The 14484-nt window shown below is 43.0% G+C and overlaps 1 protein-coding gene across 4 annotated transcripts in view; it reads left to right on the top strand.

Moving 5' to 3' along the window:
- CEP85L (centrosomal protein 85 like) overlaps window positions 1-14484 on the top strand; it is a 173158-nt gene that overhangs the window by 60819 nt on the left and 97855 nt on the right. The gene's annotated exons all lie outside the window — the stretch shown is intronic.

Raw genomic sequence — 14484 nt, 5'->3', positions numbered from 1 at the left:
GACTTCTATTATTCTGCTGCCCTTTTACATTGAAATATTGAAAACATTTGTGTAAAAATGATGATACGTGTCGGGCTACTGGATTATTTGCCTTTAATTCTCACTGGATTTTTTTAACAGGATTTTTGTGCATAGTGGGGTTGTAGCTAGATGTTACTTTTAAGTGGATGATCTACTCTATAGGACTTAAAAAAAAATTGTATTTAAGGGGTTGTCCAGTGGAAACCAATTGTTATCTATCCACTGGATAGGTGATAACTTGCTGATCTATGGTTTTCAACCACTGGGACCTGCACCGATCAGGAGAATGTGGAATTTTTATCCCAGTTAATAAATGGAGTGGCAGGTCGTATGCCCGATCACCAGTCTATTACTTCTCTATAGGGCTGCTGGAAAACGCCAAGTACTGCACTTGACAGCCCCATAGGCAATGTGGAGTGGTGGTCGACCATGTGCACTGTCGCTCCATTCTGACGGGGATAAAAGTTCCTCGTTCTGCCACCCAGTGACGGTCCCAACACTTGGACCACTACATTAAGGTATCACCTATCTTGTGGATAAATGATAACTTGTTTTCACTCGACAATGAATTTGCAAATGAAAAAGATCAGAGACAGCAAAAACTGTGGACTTAAAACTTAACTTTTACTAGGTAACATTAAAATATAATCCTCAATTAAGGCAAACGAACATATTTCTGATTAAAATCATGAGAAAAGCCCCTGTCCCTGTAAGAGAACACTTGCTGACTGTGGTCAGACCAAAAAATGGGGTAGAGACATCTATATAGAAAATGTCACAATTCCGCTGCAGAAATGCTTAAAAAACGCTTGGTAGAAGGTCTGCCATGTTCCCCAATGATAATCCGCATGTGCTGTGCACATGCTGCAGAAATTTCCACTGCGGATTATCATTGCGGAAAAATACGCAGCACTACCAATTATTTTGCGGAAGCGCAGCGTTTTTGCCGCCATTGACTTGCATTGGAGCGCATGGAATCCGCATCACTGCATCTGCACATGCGGAATCCATGGGTTTCAATGTGCGGATGGTACCCGGGTTTGGAGAAGAGGAGACTCTCCTCCGGATCCGGGTACCATAGAACCTGTAAGACAAAGAATAAAATAAATAAATATTATACTTACCTTCTGATGGCCCCCGGTGTGCTTGTCTTGGCTTGCCGGCAGCCCGCGGTAGACTAAAGGACCTCTGCTGATGTCATTTAGTCATGTGACAGGTCACTCGAACGCTGACGTCGGCCGGTCCTTGAATCTACTGCGAGCTGCAAGTAGAGACAAGGACTCCGGGGGCCATCAGATGGTAAGTATATATTTATTTTTTATTTTTTTTAATATTCTTTCAGTCACACTATATAAATCCATGCCTCACATCTGCATGTCCCTGGCAGGAAAAATTCATGCACAATCCGCATGTACAATCCGCATGCGTTTTTTCTGCCAGGGAGATGTAGAAACGCTCAGGAAAAAATCCGGAGTATTTCTGCATCGTGGGCGCATAGCCGAAGCCTGTGGAATGCTCAGCAACAGAGAGATTCTACTGCGCATGCACGGGCGGCGGTGGCCGTTTTGCTGCATGTAATTTCAGGTTTGGAGCACAGTTACACTGGCAGCATTTAAAATAGTAGGCAAGTCACTGAAAGCAGTGACCTGTCAGAAGGAAGATGCAGGAATACATAAGCTGAGCACAAGATAAAACCCCTCCCCAAAGGCTGCCCCGAAGCACGAGCATATCATTATGTCAGGAATGAAAATAAAGATTATAAAAGAACCACAGGACGGATTTCATCAACAGAGGTATCATTTTACTCAGTGTAATGGCGCCCACCTGACAGTGTATGTGGTTTACTGCGCACAATCCTGCTGACAGGTGTGCTTTAATTAGACAACATGAAAATTAACAGGTTTGCAATTGACTTGCTTTTTTCTATTTTGCTGTTATTTTCCTGCAATATGCAATAGCAGCTTTTATCTTTCATAGTGTACAGGTCATTTGCTTGGATCTTGACTTCCTGTGCCAGGTCAATAGTGCACAGTAGTTACATTCCTGGAGACAGGTTAACTCTTACCATCCCAGTCAGCTCTCCTCCTGCCCATTGACTCCTATGCAACACTTATCTGCTAACCTCCCTCCACTTCTGTCCTCTGCATCTCATCTTCTGAAGAGATGCAGTTATAAATCACCAGCCCAGCAGCTTTCAGAACAGGTCTCACTGTCAGTAGCTATGTTCTTGTTCAAATAGCCTGTTAGTGATAGCAGTGTCTTCTCCAAAACAAACCAATGATAGTTGAATCTGTTACAGCAGAACTTGTGCTGAACTTTATAGTTCTACTAATACTACAGGTCTACTACTCACCAGAGTGACACCAGAGCTGTCACTCAAGGAGTAGTCCCATGAGGAGACTGCAGAGTTGTGGTCAAGAACCAACTTGAGAAAACCCCTTGCTGCCCTTTTTTGTATGTAAATGTTAGCTGTCATTCATTGCTGGGTATATAAGTGAACATAAGAGTCTTGCCTCTTATCAGAGACATCTTGTATTCAGTGTCCTCCTACACATGATGCAGACAGGCAGTTTGGGAGGCCGCTCTCCTTATGAATCATGCACTAATAACAAGCCTACCGCTCTAAGTAAGGTGAGAATTCTTCACCGTGCTGCGCTGTACACCACATTACGCTAATGGATGAGTATCGTACTGACGTAAGTTCAGACTTAATTTGAAGTTTAAGAAAAAAATGTCATAAACTACAATTTCTGTAGCTCATCTGAGTTTTAGTATGGAAGCAGTCCTAGACTAGAAGCTCTTCCGTAAGGAAATAATGACCGCCTATGGTGGCACTGCTGCATGAAGCCATGCTGCAGTTGTAGTGGCCTTTTGTATTGCTGAGGTTGGCTATGTGCCAGCACATTATCTGTATATTGTAACGAGACAGACCCGATTTATATTTTAAGTTTTAAGGGGTCATGTTCTTTGGCCTATGCCCTGATCACAAGGTGTCCTGTTACTGGGACTTCCAGTGAGTCCCTATAAATTGTGCAGGAACCTGGAAACCAGTGTTGGATTTCCTTGTCGTGGGGTCATGATGCAAGGTGTAAATGAAGCCTACTATAAATTATATCTCATTCAAATTAATGTCCCTGCATCCCCTAACATAAAATTTCTGATTATTTAATTTTTCAAAATGGGTGAAAGTGTTTGCGGTATTACAAAATAGATGTGCTCTTAAATGTAAAGGAAATGGATCAAGCTAGGGAAGGAGACTAATGTTGTGACTATGCCCTGTCCTGATTAAAGGGGTTCTCCCAACAAAAGAGAAAATAGAAAAATCACACTGCCCTGGTCTGGCATCTTCTCCTCTGTGGTAGTTGGACTAGGGGAGTCTTCACTTTTGTGGCCGGCACTTTCAGCCTGGCATTTATAAGACCCCATGACATAGGGTGAAGCCTCGTTACTAGGTTTCTCAACTTGTCATCATGGCCTCTCCTTCCCCCTGCCAATCCAACACAGACTTTTCCGGAGTCGGTCACCAGCTATACTACCGGCACCGTGGCTGCGTGCTGATAGATAAGCTGATTGGCTGTCACTGATTTCTACAGCGGTCATATACTGGCAGTTTATAAATACTGTTGGAGTATCTGCATTGGCGCTGCGGGGCATTCGCTGCTGACCCATACCTATAAGCTGAGGTTTTCTATGGCGCAGAACAATTCTAGGTGAGTTTGCCTTTACTTATTAGTCTGTAATGGGTTAGGTCTAATGACTTCATATCCCAGTTACAAGTTGTGTAATGAAGCAATATGTCAGCAAACCACAGGAATTCCCACAAAGGACTTCATGCAGAAATGGCCTTTTCTTTGGAGTTCAGACTTGTTCACGGATCTTCCACCTATTCAACGAGCTATTATTTTTGGGAAGGTTGGTGTTTTTAGCCTTTGTATGAAGATTGCTCACATTAGCTGGCAGCCTGGGAAACAAATAACCAAAATACACTGCATGCCATTCATTTCTCCTCCTTGGAATTCCAGAAATGCTCATCCTAACGGCCCAGATGATCGGCGGATGTTACATGTGTTGTGGTGGGGGGTGGCCAGAAATCTGCTTATTGACCTTTCTGGGGGCTCTGCATGTCGAAAACCCAGTACTTTTTTCCTCAGTCATTGTAATACAAATTTGTGTCTTTTCTTGCTATTTTTGCTCCAAAACACAAATCCTCTCAGTAATATAACTTTCTCTTATATATTAATAAAACAGAAGAGATGTAGGAAATCTGGTCATAACGATCCTCTGTGTCCTACACACGGGAAGATCCCTTTATGACATGTATGATACCTGATCATGTATGTATAGAGCAAATAAAAACTATTTAGAGTTTTTTTTCAGGGTCTTTAACTTTGATGGCTTATTTTTAGCCTAGAACACGGATATCACACTGGTGCTGGTTTGCACCAGGGCTGTGGAGTCTGTAAGCCAAACCTCCGACTCCAACTCCGACTCCTCAATTTCCATGACACCGACTCCACGACTCCGACTCCCTCATACATGGCTCATGTTTAAGTGATAAATTTACTGTAGCACAGATTCATCTCAGCTAAAAGTCTAGACCCTTAGATCAGGAATAGGACAGACATTTATAGGACATTTCATAACTTTCCCAAATTCTTATGAAAAAATATTCCACACAAACTGCATTGAACTACTGTATCCAATTTATTATATATTTTAGGAGTTGGAGTCGGTCCATTTTATACCGACTCCGCAGCCCTGGTTCGCACCAATTTGACCATACACAGATCCATACTTTTGGTAGTTGCTGATGCTCAGGTCCATGCAAGTAGATGGGTATGCGTGGGCGAGCCTGAGATGCGGTGCCAGGTACAGCCTGAGCATGGCTGACGCTATCATGGTCCGGCATCAGCCTTTTCACACTGCTTAGAGATGATGCAATGTTCTAATGGTGCATTCACAATAGCTGATTTTAGGCTGTTAATCAGTGCAGATTGTCTATACAAGCCTCTTAGCGCTCGCTTAGTCGCCTGTGTACACATTGACTGACAATAATGGGTATGGACAATTGCTAATACGACTGTTCTGTCCCCATACAGTATAATGGCTGCACATTATCCCTTGTAAGCGAATAGTGTTGTTTTTAGGTGGCATAAATGATCCAATCACCCTATAAATGAGCGTTTTGCTCGTTCGTCAGGTGATCGATCAAGAAAGGCCTTCCTACTAATTCTGCTTCTCTGGTTCTTGACCCATCTTTGCACATTAAGCAAATGGTCTATTAAAATACTATTATATTCATCACAAACCTCTTTGAAACAAAAACACTAAGGTTTCCCCCCTGTTATACTGGTACACGCACCATACTTTCTAGATATCATACATGACCTGAGCAACTTTCCACAAAAACCAAAAGCAATAAACTGGAATATAAGTTGGTGTGTAGGAGCATGTTCACACTGGCCACTAAACAGACAAAGCCTAAGATAATAACAAAGTGAGCAAATACCCTGCGGTAAATAAATAGCAATAGTGCTTGAAAATAATATTGGGTACTTGGTTAACACACGGTAATTTTTATCAAAACCGAAGATCAAATATTAGTAAGGGCTGAGAAGGAACGAGGCCCGACTAATGGACACCGAGCAATGGGGAGCTATATAAACGTAATATCCAGCTCAAAGAGAAGGGAGGCCAGTGCAAAAACCTGAACTAAAAACCAAAAGCAGTGGATCGGTATATAAGTTGGTGCGCATGCAGCGTTTAGGCGCATGTTCACACTGGCCACTTAGTAGACAAAACATAAGATAAAAACATAATAAGCAAACACCCTGCAGTAAGTAAATAACAGCAGTGCATGAAAATAATATACGACGCTGAGTTAACATAATTTTGATAAAAAAATGCCTGCAGACACTTTCCTGACTTCTGGGCGCCCGTGCTGCATAGTGGACGTTTTCTTACACATGATGACACTAGAACGGACACCACTTTCCTTTTATCGCCCCTGGACTTTGTCTCCCTATATTTGTCTATCCGGCCCTATTGTATTTCAGTAATCGGAGCGTCCTCACTTTTCCATGCCGCCACATTATGAGCAGCCATCTTTTGTTCCTAATGGGGCGATATAGGGTTATGATCCGTAGTGTAGCATTCTGACATTTGTAAAGCCGCATGTAAGGGAGCGGCATTGCGGAGGGAAAACAGCGGGGGTAGGAGGGACGCTCTCTGGAGACTCTTGGCAGGCTTACCTTACGCAGAGAGGGAGCTCTGCCAGATGGAGAAGCTTTTTTTTTTTTTTTCTTCCCTGCAACAGAAATACAATTTAAAGAGGACACATTGGTCAGATCCCTTCTGAATGTCACTGCGTTACCCAGAGGTTATTTGGAAAGAAACCTGATGGCTGACAGAATGCTGCTTACATTTGTGGGTCTTGTGAGACCAGTTATTCAGAATTTGTTATTGAAACCTTTTCTGATCTGAGATATTTGATGTAATTTGTGTCAGTCTGAACTGTACGTCTTGCATTGTATTCATGAGTCTAATCTAGGAATGTGACACTAGTGTAAGTGGTGTTACATAGTGGCTGCAGCCTTGGCTTCTTCTGTAGTGACTCTTTGGAAGCTGCTATATCATTTTCCTGGTCTGTAGGTCTGCCATGTGAGCTGAAGGTCCAGATCGGCATCGGTTATGTCCTGGTTGGCACCGTATACATGCCCTATAGCTGCTAATATTTCTCAGCCTTTCGTATCTATACTTGCACTTGGATCAGGCTGTGTAATTTCTAAAGTATTTTTAATATAATTTTGGAAAATGTTCCAAATTGTTGGATTTTTGTACATTTTAAAGTAGATATGTTACTGGATGTAACAATACAAACTGTATACATCTCTTTTGGACTGATGAGGCTGGTGTATTGAAAGGGAATCTGTCAGCTGTTTTTTTTCTATGTAATCTGAGGACAGCATGAGGTAGGGGTTGTGAGACCGATTTCAGGGATGTGTCACTTACTTGTCGCTGTGCTGTTTCCATACAGAATGGTTTATCACCAGATTATCACTGCCTGGACTACAGCTCTTGTGAGCCCTGGTCTGACCACACTCCTCTGATAAGCAGCTCACTGTGAATAGACAATGTACACAGAAAGCTGTGGTGTGGGCGGGATTAGCTTTCTGAGCTCTGCTACATCTAGATACTGTGTCAAAACTGCTGCACCAAGCAAACTAAGTGACACATTGTTGGAATCAGTCTCTTTTCTAAGCAATGTATCTCTTAGTTTACTGGGTGCAGCAGTTTTGACACAGAGTATTTAGATGTAGCAGAGGTCAGAAAGCTAATCCCGTGCACACCACAGCTTTCTGTGTACATTGTCTATTCACAGTGAGCTGCTTATCAGACGACGGGCATGGTCAGACCAGGGCTCACAAGAGCTGTAGTCCAGGCAGTGATAATCTCCTGCTGATAAAACTCTTAATTGTAGTGAAGCAACAGCACACAGCCTATAAGTAAGACATCGCTGAAATCAGTGTCTCTGCCCCTACCTTATGCTGCCCTCAAATTAAATAGCAAAAACCTACTGGCAGATTCCCTTTAAACAGTTGTCCACCTGCCCTTGTGTGCTTTTATTTTGACATTTGGGTTAGATAATGAGGGAGTGATGTGATTGGCTGCTCTGGGCCAGTGGCCCCCTGTTGTCTGCCCTAGTATTTATACATGAGGACTTGTGTGCTTTCATTTCATTTGCTAATGAAGGTGCCTTTGGTATGATGGGAAATGATTCATTACTAAGGGGGCACATGTAGGCCATCTTGGTGCAGCAATCTCTTACAGGAATGTGGCTGAAAGCTTTGTGTCCGGTTTATCCTCTGCACAGGCACATAGCCCCCACACTTTGTGCTGTTTCAGCAAGTGATTTGGGGTCTACAAAAATGTTACATTTAAAAAGGATCCAGGTGAGGTGGATAACAAATACATCAAAGGTTTTTTTTTCTTTTTTAATTATTTATAATTTGCTTTTCCTTTTCCCAGTGGAATGCCAAAAATAGAAAATAATAGTAATAATAAATATATGGATTAATCAAGGAAATATCTCTTATAGCACTTTGTGGTCCGGGATTATGTGCCTGTCTTGATTAATGAATCCATATACCATATTTATATTTCCTTCATACTGTGGCTATCTACCGTATGTTTTTACCTATCTCTACTAGTTTTTATCATTGAGTAATGCCATTGTCTGGGATTATTTAGCTATTAGACTGCTCCATTATACCCTAGTGGGTTTTCTTACAGGCTTCAATGCATTGTGGGGATATTTATTTTTTTATTGAAATATGGTGTTTTGTACTTAATGAAATGATATACATTTTATATCACAGGTGTGCTTGTCAATAGGTAATTTTTTCTTTCTTTGGCACTGCTCAGTCAATGGCTCAGATACAGGAGCAGCAGGATCAGTGGTCAGGGAGAAGCCCCCATTAGGTGGGGTGATCAGCTCCCATGGTGTGTAAGCCATGGTCTCTTTGATTCCATCCGATGCGCCATCTGCTGGCTTGTGTGTGTCCATGTGCATCGTTGGCATCAGGTGTAGACCCTGCCATTAGAGTAATTACATTCTTCACACATGCATGGGATTTTCATATGAATAGGATCCTGCTCCCAGATTGGGGCTGGAGAAGGGATAATCTCCTTTTGCTGGTCCTCCGGGAGCTGCCGGGTGATTGTTTTGTCTAAATCTGGGCTCAGCGTCAGAGTCGGCTCTGTGCTGCGGACCCCCGGCTAAAAGGGTTTATCCAGGGCTGCTGGAACATAGTGTTTTCTAATTGCAGGCCCTTTCCGGTTTTCATTTTGTCTGTTTAGCTCTTTCTGCCTTTTTCCTCATGTAAACTTGGCTACAAATGATTTAATATATAAACGGTTGTATCTGTAAAGCCCATATCGAGGTTTCAGGACTGAGTGCTTTATTCTCTGCTTTGTGGGATCTGTGCCTGTCTAAGAGAAAATAAAAAGCGCAATTTGACGCTATAGAAATCCTTTTTATTTTGTGTATCTCCATCGTGTCTGATATAGTTAGAATATAGAAAAATTAAAGATCACGATATTGGCTTTAAGGATCTGCTCACTTACCTACTATGGCAAATGTGAAATGTGCTTATAAGAGGCCAATTGTGTCGGCCGCTCCTCATGGGTTAGCCCCATTCATCTGGGCCAATCTGTGGCTAGTCCGTGCTGAATCTGTAGTAATAGGGGTGCGCTGCCTTCTGGATGTTTTGTTTTTTTATGGTGTGGACAAAATTATGTGAATGAGGTATAAAATAATTAAGATTTAGACATGGAGTCTGGGCCTAACTCGTTGGCTCTATTGTCTGAGCCCATAGAGGTGTATGGTGCTGCAATATGGATTTGTACTGCATAGATCAAAACATGCCTGTGTCCCTGGACCCGTAAATTGTAGGATGCGGCATTGAATGTACGGTTTGCTATGGTGTTTTTTGAACTCTGATAGCAATAAATAGAGAGATCCGGACTTAAGTTTCTACACACTGTGGCCAAGAGACAAGGATCAGGCTCACCCATTCTGTATATTGGAGCAGGTCATGTAGGTGGGACCTGCATTTAACACACACTTTTGACATATCCTCTGGATAGGAACTGCCCTTTTAGTGGGGTCAGCAACCTTCGGCACTCCAGTTATGTCACTTTAGTTCCCAGCATATTCTGATAGCCAGATGTACATGTGGACCGTGTTTGATCTAGACAGGCTGACTGCACTTACTGTGCACTTAAGGCCCCATCACACTTAGCGACGCTACAGCGATCCCGACAACGATACGACCTGTCAGGGATCGTTGCTGCGTCGCTATGTGATCGCTGGTGAGCTGTCAAACAGGCAGGCTCACCAACGATCAGGGGAGCAGCGACATCGTGGAAAGAATCTTTCCACGATGTCCTGCTCCTGGTTACCAGCCTGCTGAAGCAGGAGCAGGCTGGTAACCATGGTAAACAGCGGGTTACTAGGGGCACACGCGCACCTAGTAACCCGCTGTTTATCATGGTTACCAGCCTGATCGCTGCTCCCGCTGGTCACACACAGCGATGTGTGCTGACCAGCGGGAGGGCAACGACCAAAAAAAGGTCCAGGACATTGTGCAGCGATCAGCGACCTCACAGCAGGGGCCTGATCGCTGCAAAGTGTCACACATAGCGACATCGCTGCTGAGGTCGCTGTTGCGTCACCAAAACCGTGACACAGCAGCGATCTCGCTAGCGATCTCACTATGTGAGATGGGGGCTACAGACTGCCATTGTTCTCGGCAGCACATGTCCTGTATACACAGGACATGTGCTGCCAAGAACGATGATTTTTAAGGGAGCTTAAAGAAGCACTACTCCCATCAAAGTGTTTATCCTCTTAATATATTGCAGTCATCATAGTATATAGCACTGTGTACTTACAATTGCTCTTTTTGCCTTGTTTTCTTTTCTCTGCTCTATGTAGAAACGGGAAGTATATTTTCTTCGCAGAAATCATTCCCCTCTTCAACTCTTAACCCAGCTGCTCTCCTCTCCCTGCCAGGGACTTTTGCAGTGACTCATGACTCATACAGGGAAAATTGACCTCCTGTTTCTACATAGAGCTTAGAAGGATTCAGCTAGTCAGTTTTTAATCACATGATGTCATAGACCTAATGGAAAACAGAAGAATTTGCTGGGTGGAAAGGCAAAAGAGCAATTGTAAGTGCACAGTGCTATATAATATGACGATAGCAATACATTAAGGATAAAAATTTGGATGGGAGGAGAAGTGCTTCTTTAAAAAATCATTTCACCTAATGTGACAAGTGTCATTTGTCTTACAGCCGGATTACACAATATGATTATTCAACAACATGCACTCATTCATGCTAATCGGCCACTGCAAATGCACCATTATACATTGCGTTATTGCTGGACAATCAAAAGTAGGGGCTGGGGGTTGGCATGAAGTAGGGGCTGGGGGTTGGCATGAAGTAGGGGCTGGGGGTTGGCATGAAGTAGGGGCTGGGGGTTGGCATGAAGTAGGGGCTGGGGGTTGGCATGAAGTAGGGGCTGGGGGTTGGCATGAAGTAGGGGCTGGGGGTTGGCATGAAGTAGGGGCTGGGGGTTGGCATGAAGTAGGGGCTGGGGGTTGGCATGAAGTAGGGGCTGGGGGTTGGCATGAAGTAGGGGCTGGGGGCTGGCAATAAAGTAGGGGCTGGGGGCTGGCAATAAAGTAGGGGCTGTGGGGGTTGGAGTAGCTTTGCATTTAGGATGACATTCATTGTCTGTGACACATCCCATTAGTTTTGTTAATGCCCTGACAATGTGTGCTCATGGTGAGAGGTGTGAAATGTAGATGGCTGTTCTTTTCCATACCATTCTCACTATTATGTCTCACTTTGCCCCTCCGCTCAGTCTTTTGCTGACCTGGTTGTTAATGTGTAGATGACTTTGTCTTGAACCATAGGAATATGTCATGTTTTCCAGTGTGTGTTTTGTGCCCCCTGCCATATGCTACTTATTAGTGCCGCTGACCTCCGTCATAGCCATCTAATTAATCCTGATCCTCTGCTGCTGTCACATTTCTTAATTGCTGCCTCCTCATAGACACTGTGGACAGACTAAGTTGGGACACGTTAATATTTCTTTTGGAAGGTCTACAAAGAGATTGAAATATGTCGTTTGTTGGAAGTAAACTTGCCATGAATATTGAATAAAACAGTAATATTATAGCGGGTTCATTTATTATTTATGGCCTCACTTTGTTCTATTCCCTAATTAATGGTAGCCTGACGTGAAATCCCTGAAGAGAACATGTACCAGGGAGTGTTCACGCTGCAGTTCTGTAAAATTTACTTTTCTAGTTTCTATCTAATTTCCCTGAAACTACATAAAGTAGTGCATGCTGTGTTTTTTGGTTTTTGTATACACCAACCATCGGTCCGTGTGTAATAATGTTCATGTTACTACCTTAATGACTCACATTTTTCAGTGTGCTGTTTTGCATATGGATGGCATATGGTTGTTTAATAACTTCATCTGAACAAACCCTGAAGGCAAGTACAGTCCACTGCACTTAAACCGTTAAAGGGGTTTTCCACTACTGAAGTTGTCCCTATTAGGCCCCTATTAAAGGGAATCTATCAATAGGATCAACCCCCCCTAAGCCATCTATATGGGCTTGTAGGTCATAGGAAGCTGAATAAAATGATACCTTGCTATCTATGATGTCTTCTTCCAGAGAAATCCATGTTTTTCTTAAATTTGCAGGTGTTTTTTGTTAATTATTCTGATTTACTGAGATAATGACTTTTGTGTTTTCATTGACTGTAAGCCATAATCATCAACATTAACAGAAATAAACACTTGAAATAGATCACTCTGTTTGTAATGACTCTATATAATATAGGAGTTTCACTTCTTGTATTGAAGAACTGAAATAAACTTTTTGATGATATTGTAATTTAGTGAGATGCTCCTGTAAATGAGCTGTTCAGGACTATAGGCCGGACACTGATCTCCATGAGACTCTGCCTCCAGAGCTTATCCTATATGAATGGGGCATTACCAGTGGGAGCCAATCACTGACACTTTGCTCTCACAATCACACACCGCTCTGCAGTGAGATCCGAGGTAACACAGTACAGCAGAAGTGAACTTTATCTCATTACAAAAATATTTTCAATTGTCCTCTCATAGGGGTGTCAGCCCTGCTGCAGAGCTGTGCCTGCTTATAACTAACACAGTACAACAGAGGTAACTCAGTATAAGGCGGGGGTCACACGTCCGTCTGTTCTCCTCTCATGCGAGAGAATTGGGCCGATTTTGTAAATGACACGCAGCCCAAACTCTGCTCTGAGTTTGAGCCGAGTGTCATCTTATTGTGATCCGATTCTCTTGCATGAGAGAATAGTATCACAGGTGCGGAGAAGACGGAGAACTTAAAGGGAACCTGCCACCAGTTTTTTAGGATCCCAACAAATGCCACCACCTTTTTCTGCTGATATGTATTTCACAAATGATTACATTGCCTCCTGACTCCCCCTGTATACCTCAAAAATACCATTTGATTTGGTCTTGGCTGTATTTAAAGAGGCTGTCTAGTCCAATGGGTGTCCTCATTACGGTTTCTGTTCCTCCTCTTTCTGCTAGTAAAAGCCGTCCTCCGACTCTGATTGATGTGGATGACGCGTCCTGCATCATCCACATACAGTGCCGGCAAAAAAAATCTTTACACTTGCGCAGCAAAAAAAAACTTTACATATAAAATCCACATCATAATTTCACTTTTTAAAAGTGTACACAATGGGGGAGATAATAAAAAACTGTCTAATATTAAAGCTGGCTTTGTTGCAAATATCAACCAATCAATGCTCAGTTTTCACTTCTCTGTTAAAGCGAAAGCTGCACTCTGATTGGTTGTTATGTGCAGCTCAGCCAGTTTTGCTATTAGGCAGTCTTTTATTATTTCCCTCTGTTTTATATTATCTCCCACAATGGGTCGAAAGAAGCTTAAAATGGAAGAGAAATCCCGTGCCTTGACTCTGCTCGAGAAGGGGGATTCGGTGATTGCTGTAGCTAGAGATCTGGGAGTGTCAAGAGAAGCAATTTTCAACTGAAGCGGTCGGCGGCATCATTGCCTCCTTGGATGGTACCGCAGAGGAAGTCAGGTTCTGGCGCACCTAAGAAGACTTCACCAAGGACTGATAAGCTTCTGGAGCGTGAAGTGATGTCACATCCTTCTATAACTGCCGTTGAAATAAAAAAAAAAAGTACCCTACGCTCCTCCAGAACATCGCAACTAGGACAATTCGTCACCGCCTGCAGAAGGACCTGGGTCTACCAAGTTGCTGTGCCGCAAAGAAGCCCCTGCTCACAGCAGCAATGAAGAAGAAACGGCTTGCCTTTTGTAAGAAATATCAAGATTGGAAATCTGAAGAGTGGAAGAAAGTGATGTTTAGTGATGAGAGCACTTTCAGGCTGGTCAGGGGAGGCTCAAAGGTTGTGCGTCGTCCGAGTACAGTGTCACGTTATGACCCAAAATATACAGTTAAGACTGTTAAACACCCTGACAGTGTGATGGTGTGGGGTGCAATCAGTGGAAGCATGGGCAGGGCAGGTTTGTACTTCCTTCCCAAGATTATAACTATGAAAGCAAGCAATTATATTACTGTTTTGGAAAAACACATGCTTACTTTTTGGGTCATACATCAGTGTGATTACTTAATGCATGATGGAGCCCCTGTCCACAAAGCCAAGGCCGTGAGAAAGTTTCTCAGTGACCATAACATTAATATTTTAGAGTGGCCAGGTAATTCCCCTGACCTTAACCCCATAGAAAATGCCTGGAATTTAATGAAAAACAAGGTTCAAGAGACACGACCCAGCAACATCCACAATCTAAAGGAGGTGCTGAAGACACTGTGGGTAAACATGGACTCCACA

Source organism: Phyllobates terribilis, unplaced genomic scaffold, assembly GCF_046119375.1.
Source record: "Phyllobates terribilis strain yellow unplaced genomic scaffold, ASM4611937v1 Scaffold_3__8_contigs__length_932513732, whole genome shotgun sequence".
Classification (NCBI taxonomy): Eukaryota; Metazoa; Chordata; class Amphibia; order Anura; family Dendrobatidae; genus Phyllobates; species Phyllobates terribilis.
This window is presented reverse-complemented; position numbering and strand designations above follow the sequence as displayed.